The 27,015-nt window shown below is 40.2% G+C and overlaps 1 protein-coding gene across 3 annotated transcripts in view; it reads right to left on the bottom strand.

Moving 5' to 3' along the window:
• Positions 1-26,475, bottom strand: part of GPRIN3 (GPRIN family member 3) — a 65,632-nt gene extending 39,157 nt beyond the window's left edge. For 2 of the 3 annotated variants that reach the window (XR_013335362.1, XM_077765105.1), the window contains exon 1: positions 26,242-26,475. The gene's annotated coding sequence lies outside the window, so the exon portion shown is untranslated. The remainder of the gene's footprint in view (positions 1-26,241) is intronic. The other variant, XM_077765107.1, reaches the window with a different exon arrangement.
• Between the last annotated feature and the right edge of the window lie 540 nt (positions 26,476-27,015).

Here is a 27,015-nt window from a genome sequence, read left to right as displayed (position 1 = left end):
GAACAGCTCCAAGTTTAATGAGGAGTGAGGAGGAAGGAGACATAGTAAGGAGCCAGGCCCGAAAGGTGGAGATAATATTATTTATATGTATTTATCTGTGTGACAGTTAACTCCTTTATTCACTCATTAAACATTTATTGAGTAGTTGCTATGTTCCAGGCACTGAGGATATAATGGGGAATATACCAGTCTTCCCCTTCAGGAAGTTCTTTTTCTGTTTTACGTTGATTTTTGAGAGAGAAACAGAGATAGGGGAGGGGCAGAGAGAGGGAAAGGAAGAATCCCAAGCAGGTTCTGCATCCATCGTCAGTGCAGAGCCTAATGCCAGGCTCAAACTCACAAACCGGGAGATCATGACCTGAGCCCGTAGCAAGAGAATGGACTGAGCCATTCAGGCGCCCCCACCTCCCTTTCAGGAAGTTCTTATCCAGTCGGGGAGGCAGAAACCTAAAGGACTGATTGGAAACAAGGTAGTGAGTCCCTTGAAAGAGGGAGGTACAGGAGTCATGAGAGCTCAGTGTTAGTGCATCTGACAGAGGAGCCACCCAAGGCCTCTGAGTGTAAGAGACAGCAAAGCTGCCTTGAAAATCCAGCAGGAGTGTGCCAGTGGGAAGGGCAGGGCATTTCAGGTGCACATGAGCAACAACATGTGAGCAGCTGTGCAGAAGGGAGAGACAGCCTGTTGGGAGGAGTGGTTGAGGGTGGGGTGGGGTTGGAACAATAAGTAAGTGAGCCCCACCGAAGCTCCAGATGCAAGGCTGATGGCATAAAGCAGCCATCTGTCAAGCGATGGGGCTAAGGGCAGTAACCAAGTGAGGCTGTGCTGGGCCGAGTATGTCTTTTCCCCAGATTACGGGCAGTCACTGAGGGCTTGATGGGTCAGGTGTGTGGAAGCCAGAGAAAGAAGGGCCTATGCTGCAGGAGGTACTGTGAGAACCAGGGCAGTGATCATAGGAAGGAGGAGGGAGGGATGAATCTAGAAATACTGAAGAGGTTAAATCACTCGTGCACTGTGACTGACCGAATGTAAAGGATGAGACAGAGAGAACATCCAAGGCTTCACAATGAGGCAGGAAGGTAACAGGATGCTATGGTCAGTGTAACAATAGATGTTTTCAGAGTACCCAACAGAAGTCAGTGAGTGAAGGGACCCAGACCACCTTGAGAATTCTGGAAAGCTTTGCTGAGCAAAATGACTCCTGACGTGAGATCTGAAGGGTGTAGAGTAATCCATGAGAAGGAAAGGGTGGAGGAAAGGAGGCCACCCAAGGCAAAGGAAACAGCACAGAGGCAGGAGACTGAAAACAAGACATCAGCGAATGATCAGCAGTTCAGAATTCCTATGTCCTATACCTCTGGATATATTGCTCTGTGTGAGAGGCTATACTGACAGGTGGTTAAGGTGTGCTTCTATGATCAGATGGTTTGGTTTCACACCTAGCTTGCCACTTCCCAGCAGTGCGGCCTTGGGGGAGTTACTTAAGTCCTCAGTGCCTACCACTTGTAACACCTGCAACACAGAGATGAAAATAGCATCTACTTCATAGGGTTGTTGTATGTGCTCAGAAGAAAGCTTGGCACTCAGTGTTGGCTAGTGGGCGGCAGTAGCATTGGTGATAGGGGTAGTAGAATTACTTGGGTTTTATTACTAATACAAACTTACCACCAGGTCCACCTTGCAAATCTACTGCCCCTGCTATACCCTTCTTCTCATCCCATCCATGTCATAGCCATTCCATATTGTGGAATAACCAAAAGATCACAGTCTATAACTGGAAATGTTATTTTATTTTATTATTTTTTTCAAAGTTTTCTTTAAAAATTTTTTAATAGTTTACTGTCAGGTTGATTTCCATATAACACCCAGTGCTCATCTCCACAAGCGCCTTCGTCTATGCCCATCACCCCCCTCCCCTCCCCCCCACCTCCATCAGCCCTCAGCTTGTTCTTGGCATTCAAGAGTTTCTCATGGTTTGTCTCCCTCCCTCTCCCCCGCTATTTTTCCCCTTCTCCCCCATGGTCCTCCGTCTAAATTTAAAAATGTTTAATGTTTATTATTTTTGAGAAAGAGAGAGAGAGAGAGAGAGAGAGCGTGAGCAGGAGAGGGGCAGAGAGAGGGAGACACAGAATCCAAAGCAGGTTCCAGGCTCTGAGCTGTCAGCACAGAGCCTGATGTGGGGCTCAAACCCACGAACTATGAGATCATGACTGAGTCAAAGTCAGTTGCTTAACCGACTGAGCTACCCAGGTGCCCCCATAACTTGAAATTTTAATTCTGAAAAAAAATGGAAATCTCAGGCTGCATTGCAAAAGTCTCAATTCTCTACTCTGTCATCTGTCATATAATTCACACTTTGAAAAAAAATCTGTCTCTTTTCTCTACAGACATTAATAAAACAAGGTACTTAAGATTCACCTGTACACAAACCGAAATTGATGCTGATGGGAAAGAGGCAGATGAAGTAAATCAGCATATCCAAGAAGAACAACAGAGAACTGGGTGTTGGGCAGGAATCATTATGGACAGGCAGCTTGTTAGAATGTCCACTCTTTACCTAAATCTGTAACTGCGCTGTCCCACATGTTTAATTTATTTCTGGTGGAAAAAGAAGTATTACACTAATTTTTCAGTTAAATTCATCATTTTCTAGCTTGACTTCATCAGTTGCTCATATTCTCCTTCTCTCCCTTTTTATTTTGGGGAACATATTTTTCCCTTTAACTTTTAGACATTTCCCTTTCTCTAGGGGTTACTCAACTACACTTATTTTTTCTCAGATAGAAGGAATGTTTGCCTTATGTGTATAGACATAAGAATTAAGAGAACACAATGCTTGAGTAGTTGTCATAGTCTCTGAATGTTTTAACAAGAGTGTTAAAAGGAAGTTCTAGAAGCTAGGTGGAGCACTAATTTGCAAAATATAAATGTGTTCAATTCAGAAGCCCAACTTGTTTCAACAAAACTATGGTTTTTTCCTGATATTCTTGTTAAAGTTGTACAGATGATAGTATCAGGTGGGTGATGCTCATTATAACCAATGAATAACAATAATAATCCCCCAAATCTCAACTCGACTTTTTGGTTTCTTATTCTCTGTCTGAGGCCTGCTTCAGAACAGCTTTGATATTTCCCTTTCAGCCAGATTCACCTTTCAGTGTTGCTTTATTATATTCTGTATATACTTTGTTTTCATCTGAGAATCTGCCTCATATTCAGAGAGCTTACTTTAAAAATACTATAGTTCTTTTGTCTTTCTTTTTCGTATTTGTAAGGTTTTCTTTTTACACTTATTTATTTTTGAGAGACAGAGAGAGACAGAGCACAAGCAGGGGAGGGGCAGAGAGAGAGGGAGACACAGAATCTGAAGCAGGCTCCAGGCTCTGAGCTGTCAGCACAGAGCCCGACACGGGGCTCAAACCCATGAACCATGAGATCATGACCTGAGCTGCAGTTGGATGCTTAACCAACGGTGCCACTCAGGCACCTCTTTTCTTTACAGTTTTCAAATGTGACTCCAATTCAGGAGTGCCCGGCTGGCTCCGTTGGTTTAGCATCCAACTCTTGCTTTTGGCATAGATCATGATCTCGCGATTTGTGGGATTGAGCCCTATGTCAGGCTTTGTGCTGACAATGCAGAGCCTGCTTGGGATTCTCTTTCTCCCTTTCTGTCTGCCTCTCCCCCAGTGGTGCTTTTTCTCTCTCAAAATAAATAACTTTAATAAATGTGATTGCAATTCCAATTTATTTCCACTCCCTATGTACATTCTTTGTTATACATTATTTTTTTTATTTTTTACATATTTTTTGTCATTAGTTCCAGAAGCTTCTTGACTTTAAGGATGATTAGAAAGCAAAAATCTCAAAGAAGAAAAGTCACCAAGTACTGACAGGAAAACTATGTGATTTCTCTCATTATATTGCATATAACAAATAAGTTAAATACAAGAAACACACTTAAAAAAACCCAATAGCTAACTTTACATGGATTTGGAAGGCAGTAACACACAAATACTTACAAAGCAAATTATTTCATTTTTTTAGAAGTTTATTTATTTTGAGAGAGAGAAAGAGACTCGTGCATGTGAGAGAGTGAGGAAGGGACAGAGAAGGAGAGGAGGGAGATAGAGTCCCAAGCAGTCTCTGTGCCATCATCAGGGCCTGATGCAGGGCTCAAGCCCACAGAACCATGAGATCAGGACCTGAGCTGACATCAAGAGCCCAACGCTTACCCGACTGACCACCCAGGTGCCCCAAAGCAAATTATTTCTAAAATCTACTACTCCAGCCTCACATTCTTAAAGAATACAATACTGAATTCAGTGGAAAACTGAACTGAATGCAAGAAACATTTACTGAGGATTCCCATGTACTGGACATTGTGCTAAGCTTTGTGGAGGCTATCCAAAGATATGTAAAAATAAATAAAAGCTAGCTGATGTGCTTCAAAACTGAACATTTGAGGGAAGATATCTCCCTAAAAACAACTTGTACAAATCATGTAGAGGAAAGTGCTGCGGGAATACACGAGAACAAACGTTCAATTACCACTAGGGTGAGCTTAAAATAATTTTTGGAGGTAGTAAAGAATTTTTAAAACTATACACATATACTTTTATTTCCTTAAGCCACAGAAATTTGGGGTTTATTATGTCATTAGAAGTTAGGCCACTGTGGTTACTATATCCAAACAGAAAATTGGACCAGGTACTGTTTTCCAGTCTGGAGTAAAATTTGAGTTAGGTTTTAAAAGCTGAGCATTTGGGGGCAGAGCAGGAGAGCCCAGGCAAAGATTCACAGACAGGAAATCACAGACTTACTGTGGTGCATCGTGGTCCAATGTGCCTGGAACTTAAGAATGTATGAAGAAGGAGCACTGGGAAGGGGTGTAGATGGGGTTTGGATTGAGATACTCATTAGGAGGGGCACCTGGGTGACTCAGTCGGTTAAGGGTCCGACTTTGGCTCAGGTCATGATCTCATGGTTCGTGGGTTCAAGCCCCGCATTAGGCTCTGTGCTGACAGCTAGTTGAGAGCCTGGAGCCTCTCTTGGGATACCGTGTCTCCCTCTCTCTCTCTGACCCTCCCCTGCTTGCGCTGTCTCTTTCTTTCTCAAAAATAAATTTAAAAAACAACATAAAAAAGAGATACTTGCTAGGAGACATGGCTCTAGGACCAAGTCTATTTTGAATAGACTTCAATGCCAGGTTAAAAAATTGAATTTTATTTCAGAAATCATTTCAAAGTTCTATACCTTGAAAGGAGTGAAAAATACATGATTCCATCAACTAAAATGTGAAATGAAAGAGAAGAAAGAAATGTTTGTGTGTTTCGAAGTATTTTTGAATTGTAGGAAAATCATAATGAAGCCTGATGGTAAGAAGGATTTGGTAGGCTTATTCCATGACAATTCTGATAATTGCTGCAAACATAAAAGAAAGTTTGCTCTGGTTTCAGTGTCGGGCCAGAAAACATCAATTGATGACAACAAAACAGTTTTATCAATTTCCTTGGGAGATCACACACTTTTGATTAACGATTTGAGTATGTGGAATAATGTGCCATCAAATTTCAGAGCCATATAGGTCCTTAATGGCCACAGAGCCCTCCTCCTTGCTTTGGAGAGGTTTCCCCAAAGTACCTGCTGTGGTCCCTGAGCCTTTTCTGCTTTTTCACTGTGTGTCCTTAACTACATACATTTTCAAGGTGGCTGATTTGAAGTGAGACACAAGGTGTGATCCTGGGAGGGAGGGTTTTTTTCCCCTTTAAAAAAGCCCGGGTGACTCAGTCAGTTAGGTGTCCAACTCTAGCTTTTGGCTCAGGTCATGATCTCATAATTCCTGAGTTTGAGCCCTATATTGGACTCTGTGCTGACAGTGTGGAGCCTGCTTGGGATTCTCCCTGTCTCTCTGTCCCTCCCTGCTGCTTGCTCTCTCTGTCTCTGTCAAAACAAATAAATAAACTTTAAAAAAACCCAGCAAACTGGTTCTTATATGAATCAAAGCATAAATTCTCAGCCTCTTAGATAAAAAATTAAAAAATAATCAACACAACACAAATACATTTGGTAATTGTACAATGCTGTCTTGGGTACTACTTATTTCTAAGATAATGCAAAAGTGTACATATCAAACCAATACTCTTTCCCCCCTTCCTTAATGATTCTCTGGGTCAACTAAGTTTTCAGTGCCACCTTCAAGACTGAAAGTTAGCATTAATTTCATATAAATGATATATTCCATTTTAGGGCAGAAGGAAGCAGATGAGCAAGTTCTCCTTATCCTGTGTAACCTGCTATTATTCAACATTGGCCTGGAGAGGAGAATTTTGTGTTTCCATGCAGGGCACCCTAATGAGAGTTACTGAAAAAACAATATGCTCTTGTCAGAACAGTATGGAGCTCTTCTAAAACTGGGATAGAGCTACGTTTTTACCCTTTAAAGGTCAGGAGATGTTATTATACAGCAAATTGAGCCTATGATTTATCTTTTAGAAAGGCAGTATCACACACATACAAAACCCACAAAGTTGGGTTACATTTTAAACAATTCTAAAAGATTTTGAAAATGAAAATTAATTTCAAAAACAATGCTAATAATTGCTCCAATTTTTAAGCCTACTATTTATACGATATTAGACTAAGTATTATCTATTACTTACTTCTCCACAACACACCAGTAAGGAACGTATCATTTTCTCAATTTTAAAATGAGGAAACTCAATTTTATTCCTCATCCCCCTTGAATTCCAGCTTTGTTTTCACCACTGATCCCCTCTCCCTGATGCTCTCCTCTGAGACTTTCCGTTCTACTTTTGGATGGTTTCTTTGTCGTCTTAGGTCAAACTTATTCCGCTTATAACCCCCAAATCTGGGTTCCATCAGGAATTTTCCTCTTCTGTCTTCTTCTTTCCTGTCCTTAGAAATCTCTTTCACACTTGGGATATCTAATGGTGCTGATCTAATAGCTGAAATTCCTGGCATCAGCCTCTCCCCATGTTCCCATCCTCCTCCATTTTAATACCTGCAGACCAGATATCTGATGTGTATGTCATGCTGGTATCCCAAACAACACTCAACCCAGGATTCGACATCATTATGTCAATATGAACGTCTCCTTCCCACATCTCTGTTTCTTTTAATGGCACCGATGTTCTCCCGGTCAAGTCTGGCTTAAAATCCTGGAGTCATTTGGACAGCTCCGACTCCCACACCCCCTATGTTTATGGAGTCCCAATTCTTGTCACATCTCTGCCAGAAATATTTGCAACCTTCTTTCCAATAACTGGGACTCAAATAACACACCTCTCACATTCTACAGCTTTTAAAAATATACAGAAACTTCTGTGATTCATCCCACAGTTTTGAAGCAGAGTTAGGACTTGATCCCAGGGTTTCTGACTCCTGTTTTCCAAGGGGGAATGTTGCGAAGACTGCGTCTCCAGGCCCTGCTTGAGCTGATCCGGGTGCCTTAGGCACTGTCTCTCTACTTGGCTCCAACAGAGTTTATATAATCACTAATAGTCACTGTCTCATAATCACTGACAGATGACCTCATTTTAAAACACAGATCTGATCACCTAGGGCTCACTCAAATTCCTTCAGTGCCTTCCTCTACTGAAAAATATTCACATTACTTAACCTGGTGCCATAGACATCCTCTGGTTTGATTTCCACACAGTCTTGGAATACTGCTTCCCACAAACCCCGTATTGTCCAGCCAACTGGAACCACTCTCAAGGTCTCCCACATGCTTGAAGCATTTGCTTGCATTCCTCTGCTCAGACCATGGCCTTTTGAAACAGGTTCTCTGCCTTTGAAAATGCTGTCTGTTATTTCTTTCATAAATTCCAAAACATTGATGTATCAACAACAGTGTATCAGGGTCTGTGCTAGACATGGGGGGCAGCTGGTGAAAAAGAGATAAAGGATCCATTTCTCGGGGACGGACACATGTCACGCTCGTTGCAAAATGTCTTTCCTGATACCTGTGGCAGGAAGTAATGACTTCTCCCAACAGCCATCGCTCATTGAGAAAACCTATTGCAGGATTTTTCAAAATCTGATTGAATTACAGTTATTGAGTCTTATCTCTCACCCTAGGTTGTAAGCTTTATTTTTGATGGAGACTTTAAGTAGATCGATATTTAGTCCTCATAGCACGTAGTACAGCCCTCACAGAGAAGACCTCAATAAATGATAATGGAATGGAATAAACAACGTCTCTCAGAGTCTGTGAATATGAGATCGGGGAGAGAGAGCAGCACGCTCCATTCACACACAGTCAGGAGAGGACAGCAAGCTCACACTGCTCTCACACACCCCCACCAGATGGTTAACATAACATTATTTCGGGCAACACAATTGTCAGCTGATATCCAGGGCCCCACGGATTGGGGCCTTCATCCATTTAAAGAGAGTTTTGAGACCGAAACTAACCCAAGATTTCTGGTCATCAGAACGCAGATCTGTTCAGTCTGCACATTTTTCTGTGTCAATAAGCAGGAAATAGGATTAGCATCTTCCCCATATGGTCTGTTTTTCCGACTCCGGATCCAGGAGGTTGCTAAACGCTGGACCATGATTCTAGGCTGAATTTGTTTTGTAAGAATTAAAAATAATCATGCACAGTTATATTTACTCTTTTGGTGTGCAGTTCTAGGAATTTTACAAATGCATGGTTGTGTGACCACCACCACAATCAAGATACATCACGCCCCCTAGAGACAGACCCTTTGACTATTCCTCTGTAGTCAAACCCTCCTCCACTCTTAAGCATTCATCTGTTCTCTACTCCTGTGGTTTTGCCTTTTCCAGAATGTCCTATAAATATAAAAGTACATAGTTGTTTAAGTCTGTTTTCTTTAACGAGCACCACATACTTGCAATTCATCTGTGTTGTTGTGTGTATCAATAGCTTGTTGCTTTTTATTGCTGAGTAGTATTCCATCGCACAAGTGTGCCACTGTTTGTCTATCCATTCCCTAACTGAGGGGTATTTCAGTTGCTTTCTGGTCTTGGTGATTATGAATAAAGTCACTACAAAACATGTTTTTGAGTTACCATCAGTTTTCGTATCACTTAGGTAAATAGGACTGCTAGGTCACGTGGTAAGTGAATGTTTAATTTTATAAGAAACTGCCAAAATGCTTTCCATAGAATGAGTCAGAGGTCAAGTTGGTTCACATCTTTGCCAATGCTTGGTTTTCTCAAGGCATTTTTTTTTTTTAAAATTGTCCTTCTAGATCTATAGTGTGAGATAGGATTTTAAGATTTTATCTTTTCAGAACCATAATATTTCCACTTCCACACTAAGGCCACATTCAATACTTCCTCCTCCCAGTTCACTTGGATCTTTGTATTGTCCCTCCCACTAGATTACGGATTCCTTTGTGGATAAGGGACAGGTCTTAGCCATCTTCGTATATATGACGTGCTGCCAACCCACCCGAAGTGGGGGATTTGCAACAACAGGAAATAACACGTGCTACTTAAATAAAGGCTCCTATATGATCAGATTAGATCAACATATAATGACACAACTAACGTATCCAAAACATAATTTTGTTTGCCCAATTTTATCAATTGTTTTATACCATAGGAATTTTAGTAAAACTGTGCACTTCCCTCCCTTTTCACAGATATCGGATAGTTCCACTTTCATTTGTTTCAGGGGATATTTGTCTAAATTACACATTTCTGTTTTCTTGCTTTATCACAGGGTAAATTAGAAAATATGGTTAGGATGGTGAAATATTTGAGTAACAGATTTCTTGTGCCAAAATGAAAAGAAAAATTTTTCTTATTAGTACTTAAGTAAAAGATTATGACTTGTTTATTTTACAAATTATATCACTTACTTGCATTTTTTAAAAAAAATGAGCTATAATTGACATATATCATTACAGTTGTTTCAGATGCATAACATAATGATTTGATATTTGTATACAATGTGGAATGATCACAACAGTGTCTACTTAACATCCATTACCATACTGTTACAATTTTTTTCTTGTGATGAGAACTTTTAAGATTCAACACAGTATTATTCACTGTAGTCACCATGCTGTACATTACACCCCTGGAGCCTATTTATTTCATAACTGGAAGTTTTGACCCCCTTCACCTATTTCACCCCCACCACTGGGAACACAGACCGTTCTCTGTATCTAGAAGCACTCATTGTTGTTGTTGTTCTTTTGTTTTTTATCTTTTTTAAGTTTATTTATTTAGTTTGAGAGAGAGAGAGAGAGAGAGAGAGAGAATCCCAAGCAAGCTCCACACTGTTAGCACAGAACCCAGTGCAGGGCTAGAACTAATGAACTGTGAGATTATGACCTGGGCCGAAGTGAAGAGTTGGACGCTTAACTGACTGAGCCATCCAGGTACCTCTTTTGTTTATTCCACGTATATAGTATTTGTCTTTGTCAGACTTATTTCACTTAACATAATGCCCTCAAGGTCAATCTATGTTGCTGCAAATGAGATTTCTTTTTAATGGCTGAATAATATTCCACTGTGTGCATATGCACGTGTGTGTGTGTGTGTGTGTGTAATCACATTTTCTTTATCCATTCATCCATCAATGGCACGTAAATCTCTTACCTTGTCTACTGCAAATAATGCTGTAATGAACATGGCACTGCAAATATCTTTTCAAGTGTTTTCATTTACTTCAGATAAATACTCAGAAGAGCAATTTCTGGATCATATAGTTTCTATTTTTAATTTAAAGTTTTAAGGAAACTCCATACTGTTTTCCACAGGGGCTGTACCAGTTTACATTCTCATCAATGCTGCACAAGGGTTTCCTTTTCTCTTCATCCTTTCCAATGTTTGTTATTCCTTGTCTTTTTTGATAATAGCCATTCTAACAGGTGTGAGGTGATCTCATTGTGATTTGTATTTCCCTAATGATTAGTCATGATGAGCACCTGTTAGTCATCTGTATGTCTTCTTTGGAAAAATGTCTATTCAGATCCTCTGCCCATTTTTTTAAAAATGGGTTTTTGTTTTGTCTTTTGTCACTTACTTATACTTCAATGTGCCTTTTAGGTGAGAGGGAAAATGGAATTAGAAGGGAAACTGTCTTTAAACATCATTTATCAAGTGAGTTGGGGCAAAAAAAAAAAAGAGAGAGAGAGGTCGAGAGTCACTGATAAAGACTCAATCTCAAAAATGAATGCGTCTTTGAAGTGCCACAGGCCAGCCTCCCAGTCATTGCCAGAATCCTGACCACAGAATCTGGCTGAATAGCTCCACCGTTGGTAAGCTCACCACTTCATGTGGCACCAGTGCATACATCCTTACATGCAGGAGTCTCAAAACAAAACAAATACAAAACTTTGGGAAAGCAGCTTCCTTCTAACCAGCTTCTATTTTTTTTTTTTAACATTATATCATATTAACTTTAGGTAGCACCTTCAGAAATCTAAACATGGAGTTTGAAATGTATTCTGGCAGAAAGATGTTCACCCTTGCATCATGCAGCCATGAGCAGAGTTAATCTCATTAACTTTTATAACACAAGATGATCTATATTTTGAAGAGATGAGCTCAGTGGCTTAAATGACCTGAATCTTGGAACCTGTTTTTATAGATTACTTTCTGCAACTTTAGTTTTTGAATGGAAGTAAACCAACAACTTATAGTTTTATAAGAGAAAAAAATTCTGTAAGTCTATAGAAGAAAATGTCTTAAATATAATCTATGCACCGACTAAGTCCTTTAATGGAAAGGATACCTGCAGAGCTCAAAAACAAAGGACTTTCTAACCTTAGACATTTCCCTATTGGCTAGTTTCTGGGTGGTTTTGTACTAAGTGTCTGCTTAGCTCTGATGGAAATCCATTCCCAGAATTCCCTTCCCTAAATACTTCTTCTGTATAGTTGGTTACAAGGGAAACTTCTGTGATATTTGGAGGCAGAATGGGGCATTAGCATTATTCCACTTGAAAGAGCGCTGTGGCGCAACAGTGGCTGAGCGCTATCTCCCAGCTCACCTCAGTGGTCAGGGAGCAGCCAAGCCACAGGTCCACACCTCCCACCGGGGCCTCTCCTTCAGCCTCTGCCCCCAGTCCCTGAACAGCTCTGCAGGGAGAAGAGCCGGCCCCTTTTACAGTTCTCTGCAGTTGGAGGAGATAGGAGTCCACCACTGGTTTCATTTTGTCTTTATATGTTCCAGGTTGTCTTGCAGGTCCCAGATCGTCCCTGCTCCACTTTGCATCCGGCTTTTCTTTCCCACTGCTGCTCTGCTAGCCGACGATCATGATCACTGCAGCCCCAATATCAGATGCAAAGCATCTGCTTCTCGTAGACCTTTTAATAAGCTCCCATGATTATGTAAAGTCTAAAACTTATAATAAATGCATTATGCTATATCTAGTGTTTCTGCTTTCCTAATGGATACGGCTTCCATTAAATGGTTTCTATTCAGAATATGTACTTAGTTACAAATAGTCTTTCTGTGCCAGACTTAAAAACAATTATGATAGGGGCGCCTGGGTGGTTTAGTCGGTTGAGCCTATGACTCTTGATTTCAGCTCAGATCAGGATCCCAGGTTCGTGGGATTGAGCCCTACACTGGCTCTGCATTGAGCCTGGAGCCTGCTTAAGATTCTCTCTCTTTCCACCCCTCTTCCTGGCTCTCATGTGTGCTCCTTCTCTCTGAAAACAACAACAAAAACCCTACCTGAGGCATCTAGTTGTTTCTTCAAAATACGTCTTAATGTGACACTTGGAAAGTTAGATCTACTCGTAGTAAAACATAAACATTACAAATTTGAAAACAATTTCAGGCAATCCATTTTTATCACACTGTATGTGTACTGAGAGTAGATAAATACTGTCACAAGTGTTTCAAACTCTTTAATATTTCTTAATAGTAAGGTTTTATGGTCTTTAAAGGCAGAGAAGCCTCTTTTCGTCTTTACATCCTTACGTATTAGCACATAGATAAGACCTTATTAAACATTGACTGAACTACGTAAAGAGCAAATTTCAGCTTCCTGTTTTTTACAAAAAAAGAAAAAAGCAGCAGTGTGTGAGCAAGCAACCACAACCAACTGCATCCTCTGATACTTGTCTCACTATTATATAGAAACTCCAGCAGGAAACCACAGCTATATCCTTCTCAAAAATCTTATGAATTGCTGGCAAGCATAAAACAGCTCTATTGACATTACATAGATAGTTGTGACAATTTATACTCACCACATCCAGGTGCATTACAACATTTTCACAATGTTTCTCAAGGACAAATTCCAGAGAAAAGCAGGCATAATAATAGTTATACCTTAACCACTTATCTGGGGGTAAATTATATAGAAAAATAATAAATGCCACTGAAACTCAACTCCTCCCTCAATAAAAAACTGCTAAATGCTAAAATTTCTCATTTCACTCAAACCTGTAAAAACTTCTAACTGACCAAAGATACATAACCCTCTACTCAAAAATCAGTACTGGGGTGCCTGGGTGGCTTAATCACTTAAGTGTCCAACTTCAGCTCAGGTCATGATCTCATGGTTTGGGAGTTCAAGCCCCGTGTTGGGCTCTGGGCTGACAGCTCAGAGCCTAGAGCATGCTTTGGATTCTGTGTCTCCCTCTCTTTCTGCCTGCCCCCTACTCATTCTCTGTCTCTCTCTGTTTCAAAAATAAATAAACATTTCAACAAACCATGAAAGTACTAATTTTTCCCTTTGTATTCAAAATAGCCCAAGAATTGGACCTTTCTAACTATGAAATATAAAACCCTTTTTGTCCATTCTCATGTATAATCCTATTTAGGATTTGTACAGCACACGTTTTAAATTTGTAATATGAGCCTTGACAATGTGTTTTATCAATGAAGGGACTTTCCAGTGAAGATCTCTAAGTCATTTAGGAAGTACATAGAAAAAATTATGTCAGAAGTCCAGGGCTTTCAACGACTTTAACTTCAATGGGAATCACGGACATGTAGACTCATTTCACACGGAAGTCAGAGAGTATAGACCTCTAGCTTTCTTGCATGTCTACAACAAAACCTACTATGGAAATTCTCCACAGTATGTTTGTCCCATGAATACATGTGTGAACAAATGAATGAATAAATTATTGGTGGTGATGGAGAGGGGGAGATAAGAAGGGCATCTCCAAGTTCCAGAAAAGGCTAAAGAGACCTCAAATGCAGAAAACAAAGAGGCCCAAGAGAGAATAAAAAAAAAAAAAGAAAAGAAAAAAGAAAGACTGTTTTAAAAACTTAGACATTAAAACTAGAATTGTTCTTAGGAATTTCTGGACCAAACTTTTCATTTCTAGGAAGAACCTGAAGTGCCTTGGGCAATGACATGATTTCAAGTACCACTTTCACAGATTGTGACATGTGTGTGCCACTTTCATGATTCTTGCCTTATGGTGCTTCTTATCTAAACTATTTTTTACTTAATACTTTTTATTCTATTGACTTTAATTGGTACACTAGGTGAAAATACTAGCCTAGTCTAAAGAAATGCTCTCTCTGCAAAGTAACAGTTTCGATGTGCTAGTAATATATTTTTATATAGCATATAGTATATTCAGTATATGGTATATTTTAAAAATATTAAACATAAATTTATTTTAAAATAAATTTTAAAAAATATACCATATGCTAAATATACTATATGCTATATTTTTAAAAGATACCTTTAAATTTATTTTTAACATATTTTTAAAATAAAACAAATTCATAACTATTAAAGTAAAAAGTAAACCTGTATACCATCTGAGATCATCTTACAGGTCACTGATCAAAATCTCCTGCATTTTGAGAACTAGTGCACTTTCCCACACCATCTCCTGGAACAAAGCATTCAGATTTTGAAACAACACAAAGTGTTATTCATGGTAAGTACATTCCAGATTGATGACAAGAGTCCAGTAATAAGACCAATGCCTGCAGGTGACTTCTGCTTTTATTTTTTAACTGGAAAAAATCAATTGCTTATTAAGGAACAAAAAATAAATTAAGGCAGAAGTCATGGCTTTAAAAACAATTAGTGGATTTTCATCTTCAAAATGGACAGAGATAATATATACTCATCTACCTGTCAACTATCATTCATTTATTAGAAATATAGTTTTAAGAAGGAACTTCTCTCAAATGAGCCTTCTGTACATAGACTGGATTTTTTTTCAGCCTTTAATTTGAGCTAGAACACTTAGCTGCCAGTTAAAATGAGGAATTGCTCAACTTTCATATCTATGATTAAAACATCAATCACGGAAACACTAGTTCTATAAATAGTGTCTAAGTCCAAAGTCCACAGGTAGGGCTAGACACAGACACATGCTTTGTTTTTCTTGTTGTGTGTGTGTGTGTGTGTGTGTGTGTGCACGTGACTATCTGATAGGTATTTAGTTTTTCTCTTGAGAAACAAAGAAATGTTGTTTGTTGAACATATGTGCCACCTGGATATTTTGAGAAACATTTTTATTTTTCAATTTAGCCACCTATACAATGATTTATGAAGTTTTAACCTAAAATGTTTGTCCTTGAACTCACCCTGTTTGCTTAAAAAAATGCCTTATCTCTGTTTTACAAGCTTTCAATTTCGTTTTTCAGCAACACAAAATGAAATTCGAGATAGAAAAATCAGGCTATAAAATCCAACCTATTCTGTGATTTTGACCCAGTAGTAATAATAATAATGTTAATACACTACAGTATGGTATAGTAGTGAAGCCTGTGACCTTTGAAGTTAGATGGCTCTGAATCTACACACAGTTGAGTCAGATACTATCTGAGAGACCTTGGGCAAGTTTTCAATCTGTTTCCTCATCTCTAAAATGAGGGAAGTAAAAGTACAAATCTCATAGATTTGTTTAAATGAGAAATGGATTTAGCAAGATGTCACTAGCAGAAAAGCCTAAAGAATGAAGTTTTGAAAGAGTTTGAGTTTATTAACTGTACAGATCTGTCGTATATCCATCACCCATTTCCTTACAGTGGAAAGCAAATGGATGAAGAGAAATGTACTAGGGTTCTCTTATGTCCTAGAATCAAGATAGCAAAAGTGCCCTGAGTGGTTCTCTTGGGCTCTTGATGCTCCTTTACCTCAACTTACTTCCTCTTCCCCATGTGCTTGCTTGGTTTTTCATTCTTTTTTACTTACCATCATTAGTTCTGAAATCTAGGTACTGCCTCTTCTCTTATTTCCCCTGTGCTGCTACATTCTGGGTGGCAAGGCAAGAAAGTTCTCTTCTCAGCAGGAGTGAACACAAAAATGGAATCACTCACCAGGCATTCCAGAGATGTGATTTACCACTTAAACTCTAGGGTCTTAACCCTGGAGAGGAAGACCAGGGAAGAGTGATAAGCACCATGTTAGGAGAAAAGGATAAGGATGAATGCAGGCTATATTTCACCCAACAACTATAAAAACCCCCAAGTGTTTTCAGTAACCCGAAATGGGTACATTACCCAATAATGATCTGATTCAAGATCATCTTCCAAGGGTGGAGGTGATTCTTGCAAGTCTAAGCAATAATCCCAAACAGCGGCCTTTCACTTGCCTTAAAATACACTGGGGTATTACAAACCATTTATAAGCAATGGTAAAGTACCAATGACAGCAAATGATTTATTAAAATACTAATTTAGAGCAGTTTTCTGTAATGTGAGTTACGTTGATCTTGGTGATGAAGCAATTTCTATAATAATGTTACTCTCATTTATCTCACTTGCATTTATAGATGTTTTCTTGAATAGAAAAAAAAAATGAGGGGCAATGAAGTTACAATGAGGTTCTGGTATTTTCATGGGGAGGAAATTTCCTACAGTATATAAACTAGCTGCCCACAGAAACCTAGAAGATTTCTTAATGTTATACTTTCCCCATCTTGGTCACATTTGCTCTCCTCTGTTTTTCAGTTGTTTTTAACAGGATGAAGTTGAAAATACATATGTCTACCATTTCATTTTTGACGACTTTAAGGAAGTGTAGCGTGGGAAGGCTTCCTCTAGTTTTCAAGCTGGCCTGGCTTGAAGAAAGGAACCCAGGTGTGGTGAGCAGGTGGCGAAGCTCTGAAGGGGAACGGAAATTAAGTGAATTGCTAGGGCCTAGAGGAAGGAAGAGGCAGGTCTGTTTGGGACAGAGAAAGAAGCCTGTTGTTAGGCTGAAGGGGAATTCCCAAGTATCCTCACCAGGCAAAGAACCCACTCTAACTTTGCTGAGCCATATTTATTAATATGTTTATCTAGGCCATGAGTCTGGGAATTATTTGAGAGTTCAGACTATGTTTTATTCATTTTTGAATCCCTAGCACATAGCTCAGGGCCTAACATATATATCAAGTACTCAATACAAATTTATTAAATAATCCAAGCATCTGTCTCCCTTAAATCAGAGCTTTAGCTGGCCCCCTTTCACGTTCTATACTTCATCTCCTAAATAAAATCCTATTTCCAGGTTGAGGAATGCTTTTATTTCATCTGCAAAGCAGAAGTAGGTGACATATCCCCAATCCATCAGGCTCACGTTATTAACTTTTATCATCCCTCTCTGAAAGTTAGACTCACTGCTCAAAAGTCACAAACCCCAGAGGGATGATCTTAAAAAACTCACCATTACAATTTTAAACATCCAAATAACCACCAGGGGAATAGGAGAATAATTCTTCATAAGAACATGAAAGTTTTAGTGTAACTAACTTTATGTTATTTCAAATCACTAAGAAAAAATTACCTTGACCCTCAAGAGAATTTTAACACCTATGGTCTCTTACATGTTGTCAATACATTTTAGGTGATATGAAGACGTGGACATCATTCTACAAGGAAATGCATTCTGTGCAAAGAAAGCACAGAGTCAATGTAGCCCCGTGTCCTCTGTTGGCTTCTACTGATACTATTCTCAGCCCTGTCTTCTTAGAGTGGAGCTGCTGAAGCATCGACACTTTGGGATTAATAATTTGATGTGAGGATGTTTTTAGAAACGAGGTGGGTGGCACGGTGTGGGGGTGGTATGCAGCGAAGTGTGCATGAAGAAGAAAAGTGGCAGCAGTAGTTGAGCAAGAATGCGATTTCAGAGAGCTATTAATTAAGAGCTTTCTCTGTTTTCGAGATCTGGCTGAGGTTTTCATCCTATTGTCTCAGAAGGGCATTTGTCTTTATTTCCAACGTGAATGAATCAATTGTGACACAGTCAGCTCATTTTCAGCCATAGTAATAGACCAGTTCCACACAATCCAGTGGCCACACTGCGTAGTGAACTCAGGGATGAGTGAAAAGCACAGCCAACTGCCATTGTTAGATGAACATTTCTCAGCTGTTAAAGACACAGCCACAAACTGGGATAAGAGTTGATACTACTTCTGACAGTCTGTTCTCAATTGCAACCCCTACTAAATAGAATGCACCATTACTTGGAAGACTGAGATACGCTCTGGGCTTTCAGGAGGCTAGACAAGTTTGGCATATAGCTAAAAAGTCCTACTTAACATAAAGACATGATGCATTTCAAAACACATAAAGCATTCTGATGTAAAATTGTAGCTACTGATTGAAGAATAAATAAGCTGTTCCTGTTTATTTATTTATATGGTTGATTTGTTCACTTGCTGCCAAATGAGGGATAGTTAAAAACAAGTAAGCATCAAAAAAACCTCACTACTCTCTTACTAATAGACCATGTCAACCCAATTTGTATTCATTAACCTTTTGCACAATCTGCATATTCTGATGATGGAAACTTTTTAGACTCTCATTATAGTTTACGGGAGTTAACGACATTGACCGCAATGATCTCTCTACTTTGTAGAGTAACATCAGTTTCATGAGTAAGGTCACAGCACTGGAGAGCTCGGGGATTCTTAGAAAACATCTAGTTCAGACTTCAGAAACTCAATACCTATTAAATGAAGTTGTTGAGCACAAGCGACTTCTATGAAGCCTCAGTGTCAGAGAGACAGTAAGGAGCAGTGGGGACTATAGTGAAATAAAGAGGTAGCACATATTGTTATTTAGCTCCTACCCAGAGAATATGTATCAGTGTTTCATTTTTTATAATATATCTCTTGATTTTTAAATACTGGCTTAATTAAAAATAAATGCCTGCAAACCAAACAAAACATGATCTTCCTGATGGACCCACACACTGTGCCAGTTTTAATTTCTGACCTGGTACATATATCTCAAACCTGAAGTCTGGGCAGGTTAAGTGAAGTGTACCAGGCCTCTCAGATGCTCATGGCTAAGGATTCTTCTGCTCTGAGAATCTATAGGTGTAGACACAAAACCATCCCCATGTGAAAGGAGATTGCATAGGCATTTCCACTTAATGAGAGCTCAGCCCCTGACCCTGACATTGACAGATTTCTATTCTGTGACTGCTTTCGGAACATGTTCAACATGAAAACAACACCAAACCTCCACACTCATTTGTCATAGGCAATTTTTACTCATTGAAGGATGCAAGGGAAAATGCATATCCATTTATTAACCTTAGCGCTGATTAAAATCCTCATTAGCATTAAAATTCTAATTACTTCATTTTTACCTGCATTTTTCAAGGAGAAATAAATTATAGGATTCAAAGAAAGTCATGCTTAGAAAAAAATATAATGAAGTGCAAATTAAAAATTCATGCTATGTATAAGAAAGGAGTTAAAGAAAGGGCATAAGAATCGCAGAGGGTTTACTGAAATAAATGATCTTTAAACCATGTTTTGAGGGGATTGAGAAGCTAATTTAGGATGAAGGACGGAGCATTTCAAAATGATGTAACAGCAAAAGCAATCACCAAAGTCCAACAAACTGGAATCCACGATGAATCAAATATCTCTTGCATTTTTGAACAATAATTAAAACTTTTTAAAATGTTTATTTATTTTTGAGAGAGAGGGTGGCGTAGGGGCTGGGCAGAGGATCTTAAGCTGGCAGTGTTCTGACAGCAGAGAGCCCAACACGGGGCTTGAACCCATGAGCTGTGAGATCATGACCTGAGCCGAAGTCGGACGCTTAACTGACTGAGACACCCAGTTGCCCCTTGAACAACAATTTTTAAAAAGTGTATCAGGAGAACACAAATTCACATCAGAGTAAAAAAGATGAAAAATTATTAAAAATTTCTGTATTATATTCAGCAGCTCTGTCCTACACAGACATAATTTGGAATGAAAATCTGGAGCCAATGCCAAATTCTGAATCCTGATGATATCTCCTGTTATACTTATTAAGTCAGACACATAAGCACAGACTATTACATTTTAGGGGAAAAAAATGCCAACAAGAATTGAAACAAAAAAGATGGTCCGATTACTCAGAAAATATAGTGAACACAAATGTTTTACTCCCTCGAGCATTTAATTTACCCAAAGTTGTACATTCTATAGAAAAAGAAGAGTCTCCCATAGACACAATATGGTTGTTTTAATTTTAGGCTATTTAGAAATCAATATCCTGAAAAACCAATCAAGAGTCTATCACCATAAAACATCTTGATTACTCCCACCTGAACTAGATCTCCCACTTTGCTGGACCATTTGCAATTCAGGCTTAAAAAGATCCTCTGCAACTCCTTTTCCCCCAGAAAATTAGTAGATGGAAATGTGTTTTTTTTAAGGAGGACTGGAGCCCTCTGTCCAGCTGTCTGTTACTGAATTAGCAAGAGTGCTGAGGTCCCTGGAGGTGCTGTGACTTTGTGAATTTTTACTCTCTAGCCTTGAGTGTTTTCAGGGTTTGCTTGCTTCTGCAAGCGTCACAAGCTGTAAATACTGACTACGGCAGTAGGACTAGCTTGGGTGTCCACCCCGGTTTAAGACCCAAGAATTAACATGTTTAAATGGAATCTGGTGTGTGAGGCCAAGAAGGCTCTTTGCCTCAGATCACGCAGCTGAGGCCCACAATTTTTCTGCCATATCAGACCCCTGGGACAGAGACAGCTGCATTGTCACTTAGAAAGGCTCACAGCATTGACTCTCAATTTTGGAGGAAGGGCTGCATGAATAATTAGATTCCCTTCCCCCCACCACTCCATTCATATCCTCTCTTCAGACCCCATTCATTCCCCACCTCAGCAGAGAATTGGTAGAGAATTGGAAAGAAGAGGTCTAGATTTTAGCCCCAGCTCTAACAATAATTAGGACAAGTTCTTGCCTCATCTGGGGCTCACCTATTAGCTTTCTTCTCCCCTGTAAGTAAAAGCAAGACTGAACAGTGATGTTCAAACCTGGCTATTGGAATCACTTTAGGACCATCATAAAATATAGATTTCCAAGCCCTACGTTCAGATTCGGATTCAGATTCAATAGGTCACGGCATTTAGCCTTCCAACTAAAGGTCAGTTATTATTGCCTGGTAATAATAATTCAGGCCTCCAGTTAAGCTGCTAGCTTTAAAATAAAGCCGATGATCTAATAATAGACATGAAAAATCAGAAAGCTGTTATTGTGTTGGCAACTCCAATAAGCCCAAATAAAAAGCTGTGAAAATTTTTCTCACTGGCATTCAAGACAGTAAGTAAGCTAAATTGTGAGCTCATATACATTTTCCCCCATGAAATTCAATGAATGTCTTTTCAATTAAAATGCAGCCTCTACATGTTTTTATTATTCCAGACTTGACTCCTATGCAACAAAGCTAGGTTATCACTAATCTAAACATTCTGATGTGGAGAAGGAAGATGAAAGAGGAGTCCAGGATATCTTTATAAAAAAATGAATCTCCATATTTGACTGAACTCCAAACTAACGAATTTGTGTACCCAAGTCTCTGTTTTAACCGATACTATTCTTCTGGTTGAAGGTGTAACTTTATTCAAAAGGGTATTAATATCATAATGCTGTTTTATTCCATAAGAAAGATAGCAAGAGGTGAAAGAAGCCCACCAAACATTTTAAAAAGCACAAGACTTTCTCATCTGATTTTATCTCCTAACACACTGATGTCAATTTCTCAAAATGCATGCAAACATACTTAAATATTTAACTAAAATGCTGAACAAGTCATAGAGCAACTGAAAAATAAAACATGGCAGGTTCTGCCCTTTCTTTTGGGGTTATGAGTACCAACTGGTCTGATTCATCTTTAAGAAGCCGTTGGTTTCTAACATGGGGTTTATACCTACAAGGCACACAGGAAAGGAGACTTGAGGGAGAGAACAGAAAAGTTTGCTCAGTATGTGACAGTCACTTGATCACCCTTGTCTCTCTGTCCCAGTGATGGTACTTGTGTTCTGAGAAATGAAATGTTCATGCTACAATGTGGTATATCACATAATCTCAATAGTTCATTAAATTCAACTGAAACAAGGCCTAGCCAGTAAATTATTGCAAATGAGAGTTTTTTAAAGGCAGGAAATGACAGATTTATGATGTTGTGGCCGTTCTGTCTAGATTTTCTTAACGGAGTAGTATTAGGAAAAGAAATCTTATATATAAAATAAGAATTCTCGGCTAATATTTTAGTTTAAACAGAAATCCTGCTACGATTCTCTCCCCCCACCTTGATACTCATTTTTTTTCCTAAATGATTCTTTTTTTTTTAATGTTTTTTAAATTTATTTCTGAGAGAGAGAGACAGCGTGAGTAGGGGAGGGTCAGAGAGAGAGGGAGATACAGAATCCGAAACAGCACAGAGCCCGACGCGGGGCTCAAACCCACTAACTGTGAGATCATGATCTGAGCCGAAGTCGGACCCTTAACCGACTGAGCCACCCAGGTGCCCCTAAATGATTCTTAAATAAATCTCACACTACCTCCCCTCATTCTTTACTTCCTCCTCATATATCACCACTCTTTTCTCACTACCCACCCAGATCCATTCATCTTTCATAAAATAGTGCACATTCCACTTCTTCCTTGAAGCCTTTCTGGATTAATGAAGTTCCCAAGTCTGCTACTAATTTTGCTATTCAGAATATTGTGTAAATGCTTGTATATCAGATCTCCTAGTTGACTCTTGGGGCCTTGCAAACTGGAAGCATCTCTTCTTTGTGTGGCTTTTGGACTTTTTGGAACACAATGCATAACAAGATATACATTCTACATCATAGTCCAATGTGTATATATACATATAGATATATATTTAATTAAAAAGTTCCATGAACTATACTTACTTATTCTTCTATTCTGTTTTACTCTACTTCATTTTTTGAAAATAAAAATGCCATCAGACCCAGTAAACTGACTTCACAGTGGGTTGTGACCAGTTCTAGAAGGGCACTCATTGATTACCATGGGGTTGCTATGTACATTTCCCTCACTTAAGACATAATTTAAAAATTGTGTGAGACCTTTTGGCTCTCTTTAGCACGTGTTTCTAAGTTACTCTTTTTTTTATTTTATCCAATTTTTCATACCATCATATTTTTGCCTTTTGGAGTCATCAGGGATGATGAAATCCCTACTATATACAGTACTTTCCATCTTTTTGCCCTGAGCACTGTTGACATAAAAACAAGATCCTCTGCATCCTATAAAACTCCAATCTCAGGGCACCTGGTGGCTCAGCTGGTTAGGCGTCCGACTTTAGCCCAGGTCATGATCTCACGGTTCATGGGTTCGAGCCCCGCATCAGACTCTGTGCTGACAGCTAGCTCAGCGCCTGGAGCCTGTTTTGGATTCTGTGTCTCCCTCTTTTCTCTGACCCTCCCCTGTTCACACTGTCTCTATTTCTCTCTCAAAAATAAACAAAACATTAAAAAATTAAAAAAACCTCCAATCTCCATTCTCTCTTTCCCTTTTATTCTCACAATATTCAAAGTAGGGGGTAGACATTTCACAGATGAAGAAACTGAGACACAGAGGATTATGACTTTTTCAAGGGTACGTCTCCTATTTAATCAGGTCATTACAAATTAATTAGAATTTCTAGATATTTGAAGGCTAGATCGTTGGGTGATGTGAACAACATAGAGCCTCTGTGTGTATGCATGTACCTAACTCATCCAGGTCAAACGGTTTACTGACCAGATGAGTTAGAGGCCTGAAGGACTTCAGTGTGAAGGTGGATCTGCTTCCTTTCACACTCATCTTTTCATCTCCATCTTCTCTCAGTATCTCACCCACCTAGAGCTACCTGTTGTTCCCAGCCCTCTTCATATTTGGTCCCTGTACCAGGACTGCTCCTCTCTCTCTTTACCAGACTAGTTCCTCTCGTTCTTTGGGTCTCTACACATGTTCCTCGTCCTCTCTACCTCCACGACCTGACTTCCAGAGCACACTCTACAGGCCCTGTCAGAGCACTTAACCAGCTGGTACTCACTCCCTGCCCGGTTCTGCCAGCAGAGGCTGTGCCTGGCTCACTCTTCTGTTCCACAGACTAGGACCATGGGGAGATCTAGATAAACAGGATTGAATGCATGAATGAATCAATAAATGAGTGTACAAAGGGCACAAATTGCTACCACTGAAAGAACTCAGGTGTGCATTGGGGCTGGAATTGTGTGTCCTGATTCCCTAAGGCCAATCCTTTATGATTTTGTATTCCATGACTGACATTTTAACGCTTCCCCATAAGCTGTAGATTTTTTGACTGGGAATTCATACAGTGAAGGATACCCGTATCTCATAAGTATATTTGAGGTACAGTCAAGAAAATGTTGCAGGGACAAATAATTAAGGCAAGTGTATTGAGGCAATTAAAAAATACCCAAATTTCAAAACAGCTTGTTGGATCGCACCCTATCCTCCAATTGAGACTGATCTGACCCAGGTCATGCTTTAGGCCTCCATTTCCCATATGAAGCTATGAGCTTTTTTTTTTGTCCTCGTCATTTTCATAAAAGTCTAGTTAGTGATTAGGTGAAGCCTCACCACACCACAGCACACTGTCCGTGGCTCACCGTGAGTTCCTCTGCTCTGTTTCCAAAATAAATCCCAGTAATATAACATCTAGACTTGCAATGGAGACTACTACTCTCTTTTCCTGTTTATGAATCAACAACCCATTCCCCCCTCAACACATTAAAACTTGAAAAGTGCTCTTGGTGATTCTATTTAAAGAACATTCCCTAATACAAACTCCTGTCGTTCACAGAGAGCGACAGAGTAGATTTTCTTCTTTATGCCGTGACTCATGTGTCTTTATTCCCAGACTCAGGGCAGGCCAATGGTGAACACAATGGAAAAGAAAGAATAGTTTATAACTGGAAAATAAGCACATTCAGGAGAAGTACACTCAAAGCATTATCAAAGTAAAATATGCAGCAGCACCAACAAGAGCAAACAAAAGCCCACGCAAGAGATGTGTAAATATTTCATGAAGCTAAGCCTTAATCAACTCTCTCTCCAAATCTTGCTGGGGTTGTAAACACTTCAGTTTCTTTCAGTCCCATCATGACCCAGATTCCCCGCAAAAATAAAATGAAAACATGGACTGACGGTTCTTTCACAAATGTGTTGTGAAAATTATTCAGGGGGAGCATATCCAGGTTTGCTTAAATGGGAAGAAGGCACCTTAACAAAAGGGGTTGCTTCTTGATGACTCTGAGCTTCTATCTCCCCTCCTCCTCCAAACCCTTGCCTTTTCCCCACCGCGTCTGCTGCTTTCTGGACATTCACATCATCTTAACCTTGAACTGCCTACACTTCAGGCAGCGATTTCTTCCCATGCTTCTCCAGGAGGCCCTTCAAACCCGACGGCTATTTACTGTCTTCCCACCACCCAAAATTCACTTCTCAGTCTCCACAAACCCTTCTTCCCCTGCACCCCCTCTTTTATAGTCCATTGTTGCGTCTGAAATTTTGCTTATATCTTTTAGATCTGCCTGGGTAGCATGAATATCTGTTGTGTGTATCGGCTGGCAGTGTTCTTCAGATCTTTTCCTAAAATCTAGCTCCAAAGAATCGTTTATAGCCTCTAGTCTCTACCCTGATTTAATGGGGTTCCAAAGTTCACCTCTACATACTGAACAGGTCTCTACAATGATTTCTCTTTATCAACCTCTGCCTCCCCTCCTCTCTCCACCTCTCTCAAGATAACCTATATATATAAGTGTGTATGTGGATAAACACAACATATACATATATACATACATGTATGAAATATATGAAAACTATAGTGTTTTGACCCTAAAGAGAATAAGCATGGGAAAATGAGAAAAATACAAGTATAGTATTGCCACACAAACACACACACACAATTTGGATATTCACAGTGTGCAGACCCGATGGATTATAACCCCGCGCCTCCGAGCCCAAGAACAAGAACAGCAGACGTTTTCTCCCATTTACCTTCAAAGCCACAGCCTAAGGGAGCAATGACCTTGCAGAGAAATTCATTACCTGCAAGAAAGACGGCCCTTCCTGGAGCGCAGGATGGGATGGGGACAAGAGCAACAGGCAAACGATCATCGGGCAAAACGTGGGCTCGAATCCATACCCCGGCCAGTAGCGAGGACACCACAAAGCTCCGGTCTCCCGGCCGGACGCTGGGCAGAGGTGGCGCAGGGGGGCGTCTCCTCCCGCCGCCGCCGCCGGGCGCCTACCTGCTCTCGCCGGGCTCTCCCCGGCGCCGCGGGGCCGCTGCCTGNCTGAAATTACTATGCAAAGAGCAGAGGCGGCGCGCAGGAGCCGGGAGGAGACCGCGGGGGCCGCCCCCACCGCGGGGCTGCAGCCGCCGCCGGGCACCGAGCCAAATTGGAGGTGGGGGTTCACGTGCCCGACTGCTCTTCCGTCAGGCCCGGGGTGCGCCCACCTGTCCACGGNTCTCCCGGGAAGGCTTTGCAGCGGCGACTTGCTGCGCGCCAGGGGGTAGCGGGGCAGGGCCCGGAGGGTCACGGTTCTGCTGCAAGGTGACCAGAGGCAAGTGGAAAGTTAAGAAAGAGATTAAGGTAGAGGACTGGGGCCCAGAGCGACCCGGCGGGAATTCTGTCCCTTGTGCCTTCCCACAGGTCACCAGACTCCATGGCTGTGTCTAGACTCCAGCCAGCCGGTTCCAATAAAGCCACGTGCAGTGAAAATCTGAGAGCAAGGAACTCCCCGACGTTTCATATGTGTTGCAAACGGGACAGTATCCTGCGCATTTGGAGATGGCATTGCGGACAGTTTTCCTGTCCT

Source organism: Crocuta crocuta, unplaced genomic scaffold (genome assembly GCF_008692635.1).
Source record: "Crocuta crocuta isolate KB4526 unplaced genomic scaffold, BGI_CrCroc_1.0 scaffold134, whole genome shotgun sequence".
In the NCBI taxonomy this organism is placed as follows: Eukaryota; Metazoa; Chordata; class Mammalia; order Carnivora; family Hyaenidae; genus Crocuta; species Crocuta crocuta.
Note: the sequence above shows the minus strand (reverse complement) of the source record. Positions and strands in the feature narration are given on the sequence as shown.